Source organism: Aotus nancymaae, unplaced genomic scaffold (assembly GCF_030222135.1).
Source record: "Aotus nancymaae isolate 86718 unplaced genomic scaffold, 86718_ANA_hifiasm-v0.15.2.pri h1tg000028l, whole genome shotgun sequence".
In the NCBI taxonomy this organism is placed as follows: domain Eukaryota; kingdom Metazoa; phylum Chordata; class Mammalia; order Primates; family Aotidae; genus Aotus; species Aotus nancymaae.
The window spans coordinates 26,398,233-26,408,467 of NW_026988441.1; the positions used below are offsets into that span (position 1 = coordinate 26,398,233).

Here is a 10,235-nt window from a genome sequence, read left to right on the forward strand (position 1 = left end):
TCTAGAAGCCGACCTGAGACAAGGACTCAAGAGCCCGTGGGGTGTCCGGGAGGGCTGCAAGGTGGAGGGGTGGGGAGGCGAGGCGGGAGGAGCCCTGCAGGGGGCGCGCACGAGCAGCAGGTTGGTCATGGCTGCTTTTGAACTCCTGACCTTGTGATCCATCCGCCTCAGCCTCCCAAAGTGCTGGGATTACAGGTGTGAGCCACCGCGCCAGGCTATTTTATTTTTTGAGACAGAGGCCTCCTGTATCACTGAGGCTGGGTTTTGGTGGTGCAATCTCCACTCACTGCAACCTCCACCTCTTGGGTTCAAGGGATTCTCCTGCCTCAGCCTCTGGAGTACCTGGGACTACAAGCACCTGCCACCATACTCATTTTTGTATTTTTAGCAGAGACGAGTTTCTCCATGTTGGTCAGGCTGGTCTCGAACTCCTGACCTCAGGTGATCCACTCACCTCAGCCTCCCAAAGTGCTGGGATTACAGATGTGAGCCACGGTGCCCGGCCAACTGCTCATCTTTTGAATGGGTGCATCTCCTGAGCCCTTGACCCAGCAATTTGTTCTACCCAAGGGACAAGAGAGCAGGGTGCTTATCCACCCACTCCAGGGGTCGCAAACTGGCCCCACTCAGGCCCGTCCTGTGTGCGAGGGCAGATGGGTGTCCTGGAGTCAGGGCAGCTCCTAGCAAATAGTTGAGGTGTGTCAGGGTCCATCTCACCCCACGCACCCCAGGTGATCTAAGTGGGATTGTTTTTTTGAGTTGGGGTCTCACTCTGTTGCCCCTGCTGGTCTCAAACTCCTGGGCTCAAGCGGTCCTCTCACCTCAGCCTCCCCAGTAGCTGGGATTACAGGTGCAAGCCACCATACTCCACATTCAGTGCAATCTTCATTACATTTAAAATCTGACTTCTTGCCAGGTGAGGTGGTCAACGCCTGTAATCCCAGCACTTTTTTTTTTTTTTTTTTTTGAGACGGAGTCACCCTCTGTCACCAGGCTGGAGTGCAGTGGCACTATCTCAGCTCACTGCAACCTCCGCCTCCCCAGTTCAAGCAATTCTCGTGCCTCGGCCTCCCGAGTAGCTGGGACTACAGGCATGCGCCACCACGCCCAGCTAATTTTTGTATTTTTAGTAGAAACAGGGTTTCACCATGTCAGTCAGGATGGTCTTGATCACTTGACCTCGTGATCCGCCCACTTCGGTCTCCCGAAGTGCTGGGATTACAGGCATGGGCCACCGCGCCCGGCCTATCCCAGCACTTTGGGAGGCTGAAGTGGATGGATTGCTTGCGCCCAGGAGTTTGAGACCAGCCTGGGTAGCATAGTGAGATCCCCATCTCTACAAAAAATAAGAATCAGCCGGACATGGCTGACACACTCCTTTAGTCCCAGCTATTCAGGAGGCTGAGGTGGGAGCATCTCCTGAGCCTGGGAAGTCAAGCCTGCAGCGAGCTGTGATTGAGCCACTGCACTCCAGCCTGGGCGACGGAGCAAGACCCTGTTTCAAAGACATCATCAACAACAACAAAAAGCTGACTTCTAGCCGGGCATGGTGGCTCACGCCTGTAATCCAAACACTTTGGGAGGCCAAGATGGGAAGATGGCCTGAGCTCAGGAATTTGAGACTAGCCTGGGCAACATGGTGAAACCCCATCTCTAAAAAAAAAAAAAAAAAAATTAGCCAGACGTGGTGGTGCATGCCTGTAGTCCCAGCTACTCAGGAGGCTGAGGTGCAAGAATCACCTGAGCGCCCTCAACTGCTCACCTTATTTTTTATTATTGTATTTTATTTATGAGAAATAAGAGGGAAGTCAAGGCTGCAGTGAGCTATGATGGAGCCACTGCACTCCAGCCTGGGCGACAGAGCAAAAGACCCTGTCTCAAAGAGGGAAAGAATGCAAACAAAAACAGGCTGGGTGCGGTGGCTCACACCTGTAATCCCAGCACTTTGGGAGGCTGAGGCAGGTGGATCACTTGAGGTCAGGAGTTCGAGACCAGCCTGACCAACATGGTGAACCTCGTCTCTACTAAAATACAAAAATTAGCCAGGCATGGTAGCGTGCACCTGTAGTCCCAGCTACTCGGGAGGCTGAGGCAGGAAAATTGCTTGAATCCAGAAGGCTGAGGTTGCAGCGAGCGGAGATAGCGCTATTGCACTCCAGCCTGAGGGCGAGACTCCATCTAAGAAAAGAAAAAGAAAGAGAGAGAGAGTGAAGAAAGGAAGGAAGGAAGGAGAGAGAGAAAGAAAGAAAGAAAGGAAAGAAAGAAAGAAAAAGAAAGAAAGAAAGAAAGAAGAAAGAAAGAAAGAAGAGAAAAAAAATCTCCTGCCTTCCACTCTGCCAAGATCCAAAGCTGAGCAGAATGGTTAGGGCACCTTGACTGACAATTTCAAAATCCCCTCCTGTCACTCAGTGCCCCAGGAGAGATTTCCTCAGTAAAACCGAGCGCCTTGCTTTCCAACTTTTGCGCGCACAGTCCCAGACAAGATGATGGGCGGGACTCTTTTTAAGGGGTAGGGGGACAGGACAAGGTACGGAAGTGACAGGACCCGTTTTGGGAGGCGGGGGTACTCACTTATGCGGCAGAGTATAAGGTGCCATCTGCACCCCAGACCTCAGCTAAGGTTTGTCCTACGTCATCCTCCCAGTCTTCGCCACCCTCATTCCCAGTGAGGTGGGGGCTTTGGGGCCCCAGTTTCCAGAATAGGGACATGATATGATCATAGTGTGTAAAAGTCCCTCCCCAGACTCCCGTGGCAGGGGGCATTGGGGCTGAGGGGAGACAGCGTCCGCTGGAATGGTGTGTGTGTGTGTGTGTGTGTGTGTGTGTGTGTGTGTGTGTGTGTGTAGGTGGACCCACCAGGACTCCAGGAGGGCTCAGAGGTGGAGGTGAAGGGAAGAGGGTGCCGTGGGCGCCTGAAATTTCCCACTTGACCCTCCGTGCTGTGGAAGCTTGCGGGGAATGAGACTTGGATGGGGTGAACTCAAAGGCTCTGTAGAGCGTCTGAATGCGGCTGGAGATTTCACTCACCTAAGTCAGACTCAGGTTTTTCTTCCTTCTTTTTCTTTTCTTTCTTTTATTTATTTTTATTATTTCGTTTTGTTTTGTTTTGAGACAGAGTCTCACTCTGTCACACGGGCTGGAGTGCAGTGGCGCGATCTTGGCTCATTGCAGCCTTCCCCTCCCAGGTTCAAGCGATTCTCCTGCCTTGGCCTCCGAAGTAGCTGGGACTACGCGCCACCACGCCCAGCTAATTTTTTGTATTTTTAGTAGAGACAGGGTTTCACTATGTTGGCAAGGCTGGTCTCGAACTCCTGGTCTCAGGTGATCCACCCACCTTGGCCTTCCAAAGTGCTGGGATTACAGGTCTGAGCAACTGTGCCTGGTCTATTTTTTTATTTTTGTTTTGTTTTGTTTTTTGTTTCGAGACAAAGTCTACTCTGTCACCCAGGTTGGAGCGCAGTGGCGCGATCTCTGCTCACTGCAGCCTCCGCCTCCCGGGTTCAAACGATTCTTGTGCCCGCCAAGTAGGTCAGATAACAGGCAACTGCCACCACACCCAGTTAATTTTTGTATTTTTGGTAGAGACAGGGTTTCACCGTGTTGGCCAGGCTGGTCTTCCACTCCTGGCCTCAAGTGATCTGCCTGCCTCAACCTCCCAAAATGCTGGGATTACACGAGCCCAGCCTATTTCTTTTATTTTTGAGGCAGGGTCTCACTCTGTTGCCCAGATTGCAGTGCAGTGGTGCAATCATAGCTCACTGCGGCCTTGACCTCCTGGGTGCAAGCGATCCTCTCGCCTTAGCCTCCCAAGTAGCTGGGAGTACAGGTGTGCGTCACCTTACCCAGCTAATCTTTTTTTTCTTTTTGAGACAGAGTCTCACTCTGTCACCAGGCTGGAGTGCAGTGGCTTGATCCTCTCACTGCAATCTCCGCCTCCCGAGTTCAAGTGATTTTCCTGCCTCAGCCTCCCGAGTAGCTGGTACTACAGGCACACGCCACCACATCCAGCTAATGTTTGTGTTTTCAGTAGAGACGGGGTTTCACCATGTTGGCCAGGATGGTCTCGATCTCTTGACCTCATGATTCGCCCGCCTTGGCCTCCCAGAGCGTTGGGATTAAAGGCGTGAGCCACTGCACCCAGCCTCTTTTTTTTTTTTTTTCCTCGTCGTGTTGCCAGAGCTGGAAAAAAACAATTAGCTGGGCAAGGTGGTGCACACCTGTGCCATGCACACCTGGCATGGTACGATCATGACTCACTGCAGCCTGGAACTCCTGGACTCAAGCAATCTTCCTACCTCAGGCTCCTGAGTAATTTATTTATTTATTTATTTATTTTATTTTTTGGTGTTTTTTGAGAAGGGGGTCTTACTATGCCTACAGGCTGGTTTCAAAATCCTGGGCTCAAGCAATCCTCCAGCCTTAGCCTCCCAAGTAGCTGGGAGGCTGCAGTGAGCTGAGATCACGCCACTGTGCTCCAGCCTGGGTGACAGAGTGAGACTTCCTCTCAAAACAAAACAAAAATCATGAAAATTAAAAACTAGGCTGGGCACGGTGGCTCACACCTGTAATCCCAGCACTTTGGGAGGCCAAGACGTGTGGATCACGAGGTCAGGTGTTTGAGACCAGCCTGACCAACATGGTGAAATCCCACCTCCACTAAAACAATACAAAATTAGGGCCGGGCACGGTAGCTCAAGCCTGTAATCCCAGCACTTTGGGAGGCCGAGGCGGGTGGATCACGAGGTCAAGAGATCGAGACCATCCTGGTCAACATGGTGAAACCCCGTCTCTACTAAAAATACAAAAAATTAGCTGGGCATGGTGGCGCGTGCCTGTAATCCCAGCTACTCAGGAGGCTGAGGCAGGAGAATTGCCTGAACCCAGGAGGTGGAGGTTGCAGTGAGCCAAGATCGTGCCATTGCACTTCAGCCTGGGCAACAAGAGGGACCCTCCATCTCAAAAAAAAAAAAAAAAAAAAAGCCTAGCTGGGCATGGTGGCGTGGGCCTATAGTCCCAGGCACTCAGGAGGCTGAGGTGGGAGGATCACTTAAGCCTGGAAGTTCAAGGCTGCAGTATGCTATGATTGTGACCCCACACCCAGTCTGGACGGCAGAGTGAGAGACCCTGTCTAAAAAAAAAAAAATCTTACACTCTCTAACCCACAATGAGGTTCACGCGCTCATTCAGCATTGACCCTTCCTCCATCTCTATGTTTGTTTGTTTGTTTGTTTTGAGCTGGAGTCTTGCTCTGTCTCCCAGGCTGGAGTGCAGTGGCACAATCTCAGCTCACTGCAACTTCTGCCTCCCAGTTTCAAGCGATGCTCCTGCCTCAGCCTCCTACACTGCTTAGCTTCCGAGATCAGACGAGATCGGGCGCGTTCAGGGTGGTAACGCCCTAGAGGCCGGCAGTGGTGCCTGGCTGCCCCAAGAGCTGGCGGTGCTGCAGTGGCGGATCCCCCCACCCCCACGAGGAGGTCCCGGGCTGCAGAGGGGGCACAGACGGGAGAAAATCGAGGAGAAGAGACAGGAGGCTGTTGCGAAGCCCGGCGACAAAAGGGTCTGGAAGAAGGAGGGAGCCAAAAGCCTACAGCACCCGGTATTCCCAGGCGGTCTCCCATCCAAGTACTAACCAGGCCCGACCCTGCTTAGCTTCCGAGATCAGACGAGATCGGGCGTGTTCAGGGTGGTATGGCCGTAGATACTAGCAGACTCGCCTGGCTGTCTCAAGAGCCTACGGCGTGGCAGCGGCAGAGGCGAAACCCCACGCGGAGATCCTGGGCTGCGGCAGGGGGCAGGCGGGCGGAAAACCGGAAGAGTCACGGGACGGTTGGAAAGTCGGGCGACAAAACTGGGAAAGGAGGAGGGAGCGGGAAGCCAAAAGCCTGTACACACCTGTAATCCCAGCACTTTGGGAGACCAAGGAGGGAGGATCGCTTCAGGGCACGACTTCAAGACCAGCCAGGGCAATATAGGGAGACCTCCCCCCTCCCCACCAAGCTCTTAAAAAAAAAAAAAAAAAAAAAAAAAACTTTAAAACTTAGTCAGGTATGGTGCCTGTGGCAGTGGGAGGATCGCTTGAGCCCAGGAGGTGGGGGTTGCAGTGAGTCAAGATCACGCCACTGCTTTCCAGATTGGACAACAGAGCAAGACCCCGTCTCAAAAAGAGAGAAAGAGAAAGAGAAAAGAAATTGTCCTACCACAGAACCATACTTTTTTTCGAGACAGGGTCTCTCTCTGTCGCTCAGACTACAGTGTAGTGGCGCCATCTCGTGCACCCCAAGTAGCTCGGATTACAGGCGACCGCCACCACACCCGACTGATATTTGTATTATTCGTAGAGACCCGGGTGTCACCATGTTGACCAGGTTGGTCTCGATCTGCCGACCTCAAGTGACCTGCCCATCTCAGCCTCCCAAAATGCTGGGATTACAAGCATAAACCACAGCACCCAGGCTATTTTTTTTATTTTTATTTTTGAGGCAAGGTCTCTCTCTGTTGCCCAGGCTGCAGTGCATTGGTGCAATCATAACTCACTGAAGCCTTGACCTCCTGAGTGCAAGCGATCCTCCCGCCTCAGCCTCCCAAGTAGCTGGAACTACAGGTGTGCCCCACCTTGCCCAGGTCTTTTTTTTTTTTTTTTGAGATGGAGTCTCACTCTGTTGCCAGGCTGGAGTGCAGTGACACGATCTCGGCTCACTGCAACTTCTGCCTCCCAGGTTCAAGTGATTCTCCTGCCTCAGCCTCCCGAATAGCTGGGACTATTGGCATGTGCCACCACACCCAGCTAATTTTTGTATTTTTAGTAGAGACAGCGTTTCACCAAGTTGGCCAGGATGGTCTCGATCTCTTGACCTCGTGACTTGCCCACCTCAGCATTTCAAAGTGTTGGGATTACAAGAGTAAGCCACTGTGCCTGGCCTGCCCAGCTAATTTTTGTATTTTTTGTATAGTCTGGGTTTCTCCATGTTGTCCAGGTTGGTCTGGAACTCCTGGGCTTAAGCGATCCTCCTGTCTTGGCCTCCCAAAATTCTGGGATTACAGGCATGAGCCACTGTGCCCAGCCTCTTTTTTTTTTTCTTGCCATGTGGCACGATCATGACTCACTGCAGCCTCAAACTCCTAGGCTCAAGCAATCTTCCCACCTCAGGCTCCTGAGTAGCTGAGACTTACAGGCTTGAGCTACCACGTTGGGCTAGTTTAATATTTTTTTAATTAATCTTTTTTTCTTTTTTAGAGATAGGGGTTTTGCAATGCTGCCCCGGCTGGCCTCAAAATCCTGGGCTGAAGCGATCCTCCAGCCTTAGACTCCCAAGTAGCTGGGACTACATGCATATGCCAAGCCACCATGCCTGGCTGGACACAGGTCTTCAATACTTCCTACCCGGTCCCTTCTGTCCCTTCCCCAGTCAGGATGGGTGAGCCTTGGTCCCCTGCCAGTGATCAGTGGCTCTGGAGGTCCAGCTGAGCATGCAGCCGCCGCCACTCCAACAGCGCTGCCGCCACATGCACGGTGTTAACAGACGATGCAAACTCCTCACCCGGTTACCTACCCTTCTGTTCTCAGGACCCTGGCCGTCTTCCACACGGGCTGAAGAACTGCCTACCCACTGGCACACCAACCCCACACAACCGGACCAGGACCAGGGACTGAGCAGGAGGAAAGGGGCCAAGGGAGCAGGAAACTTAGGCATGGCGAGAGAGAAAGGGTCTTCCCAGCCTTTGGATCTCACCCTCACAGTGGACAAGAAGTCAGGCCGGTCCCTGATGTCAGTGCCCACAGGCTCAGCACCCAGTGTGAGGTTCATTAAACTTCGGGTTGCTTTCTAAAGCTGGGAGCCCCCAGGGCCACAGGTGAGACTGGTTCGGCTTCCCCATCCCAGGGAGGCTGCGCGTTTGCTCTCCATCACGAGGTGGGGTGGGATGGTGCACTTTGGATTCAACACTTGCCAGTCGAAAGTTTAAAAAGTAAAATATAAGCCCGATGGGGAGGCTCGCGCCTGTAATCCCAGCACTTTGGGAAGCTGAGGCGGTCAGATCAGCTGAGATCGGCCATTGCACTCCCGCCTCAGCAACAAGAGGAAAACTCCGTCTCAAAAGATAAATAAAATAAAATAAAATAAAAATAAATAAAATATCGGGCGCAGTGGCTCACGCCTGTAATCCCAGCACTTTGGGAGGCCGAGGCGGGCAGAACACCTGAGGTCGTCAGTTCGAGCCCAGCTTGACCAACATGGAGAAACCCTCACTGTACTAAAAATACAAAATCAGCCTGGCATGGTGGCGCATGCCTGTAACCCCAGCTACTCCGGAAGCTAAGGCAAGATTATCACTTTAACCTGGGAGGCGGTGAGCAGGGAACGGAGATCGCGCCATTGCACTTCAGCCTGGGCAACAAGAGCGAAACTCTGTCTGAAAAAATAAAATATAAATAATAATAAATCAATCAAATCCTTCAGTAGGCCCCACCCCATGTTTTCAGGCTCTGCGCCAGAGGACCCAGGGTTTCCTCTTGTGAAGGAGAGGAAGAGGGAAGGGATGTGTGCCGTTGTCCTCCAGGCCGGACAAGGTGCTGGGATTACACACCTGCTTAGCTTCCGAGATCAGAGATCGGGCACGTTCAGGGTGGTAAGGCCCTAGACGCCAGAGGTGGCGCCTGGCTGCCCCAAGAGCCCGAGGTGCTGCAGCGGCGGATACCCACCGACCTCACGAGGTCCTGGGCTGCAGCGGGCGGAAAAGGAGGAAGAAAATTCAGGGGACGGTTGGGAAGCCGGGCGACAAAAGGAAGAAGGAGGGAACGAGAAGCCAAAATGCCTACGGTACCCGGTATTCCCAGGCGGTCTCCCACCCGAGTACTAACCAGGCCCAACCCTGCTTAGCTTCCGAGATCAGACGGGATCGGGCGCGTTCAGGGTGGTATGACTGTAGACACCAACGAAGCCGCGTGGCGGCCTTAAGAGCCCGCAGTGCGGCAGCAGCGAACCCCCTCCTCCTCCCCACGAGGAGGTCCCGGGCTGCGGCTGCAGCTCTGGCGGCCCGAAAACGAGGAGAAGAGTCGGGGGCGTAGGGAATGCCGGCGACAAAGGGGGGATAGAGGGAGGGAGCGGGAAGCCAAAAGCCTGTACACACCTGTGATCCCAGCACTTTGGGAGACCCAGGAGGGAGGATCGCTTGAGACCACAAGTTTAAGAGCAGCCTGGGCGATATAGGGAGACCTCATCTCTCCAAAAAAAAAAAAAATCTTTAAAAATTAGCCAGGCATGCTGCGTGTGGCAGTGGGAGGATCGCTTGAGCCCAGGAGGTGGTGGTGGTGAGTCAAGATCACGCCGCTGCTCTCCAGCTTGGACAACACAGCACGACCCCGTCTGAAAGAGAGGGAGGGAGGGAGGGAGGGGGAGACAGAGAGAGAGAGAGAGAGAGAGAGAGGGAGGGAGGGGGGGGAAGAGAGAGAGAGAGAGAGAGAGAGAGAGAGAGAGAGAGAGAGAGAGAGAGAGAGAAACAAATTGTTCTACCCCCGAGCCATACTTTATTTTTATTTTTTGACAGGGTCTCTCTCTATCAGCCAGGCTGGAGTGCAGTGGCCCAATCTTGGCTCACTGCAGCCTTAGCAGCCCAGGCTCAAGCGATCCTCCCACCTCAGCTAGGATTATAAGCACGTGCCACCGCACCCGGTTTTTTTTTTTTTTTTTTTTTTTTTTTGAGATGGGGTCTCACTGTGTTGTTCAGGCTGGTCCTGAACTCCTGGGCACAAACGATCCACCTGTCTCGGCCTCCCAAAATGCTGGGATTACAGGCACGAGCCACCACACCACCCTATTTTTTATTTTTATTTCATTTATTTTTATTTGAGACTGAGTCTCGTTCTGTTGCCTAGGCTGGAGAGCAGTAGCAGGATCTCGGTTCGCTGCAACCTCACCTCCTGGTTTCAAGTGATTCTTCTGCCTCAGCCTCCCGAGTAGCTGGTATTACAGGTGTGCGCTACCACGCCCGGCTGATTTTTGTATTTTAGCGGAGACAGGGTTTCCCTGTGGGGCTGATCTCAAACTCCTGACCTCAAGTGATCTGCCCGCCTCAGCACCACAAAGTGCTGGGATGCAGGTGTGAGCCACTACGCCCAGCCTATTTTTTGGTTTTTGAAGAGACTGGGTCTTGCTTTGTTCCCGGGCTGTTCTTGAACTCAAGCCATCGTCCCACCTGGGCCTCCCAAAGTTCTGCATTTACAGATGTGAGCCACTGTG

The 10,235-nt window shown here is 52.9% G+C and overlaps 2 non-coding genes across 2 annotated transcripts; both read right to left on the minus strand.

Annotated features, from left to right (window-relative positions):
• Positions 1 to 5,581: 5,581 nt before the first annotated feature.
• LOC135276830 (5S ribosomal RNA) lies at positions 5,582 to 5,700 on the minus strand. The gene has a single exon (XR_010344388.1). It is a non-coding gene; the product is annotated as a 5S ribosomal RNA (ribosomal RNA).
• A 3,108-nt stretch (positions 5,701 to 8,808) lies between these two features.
• Positions 8,809 to 8,927, minus strand: LOC135276888 (5S ribosomal RNA). Its single transcript, XR_010344442.1, has one exon. It is a non-coding gene; the product is annotated as a 5S ribosomal RNA (ribosomal RNA).
• Positions 8,928 to 10,235: the final 1,308 nt, after the last annotated feature.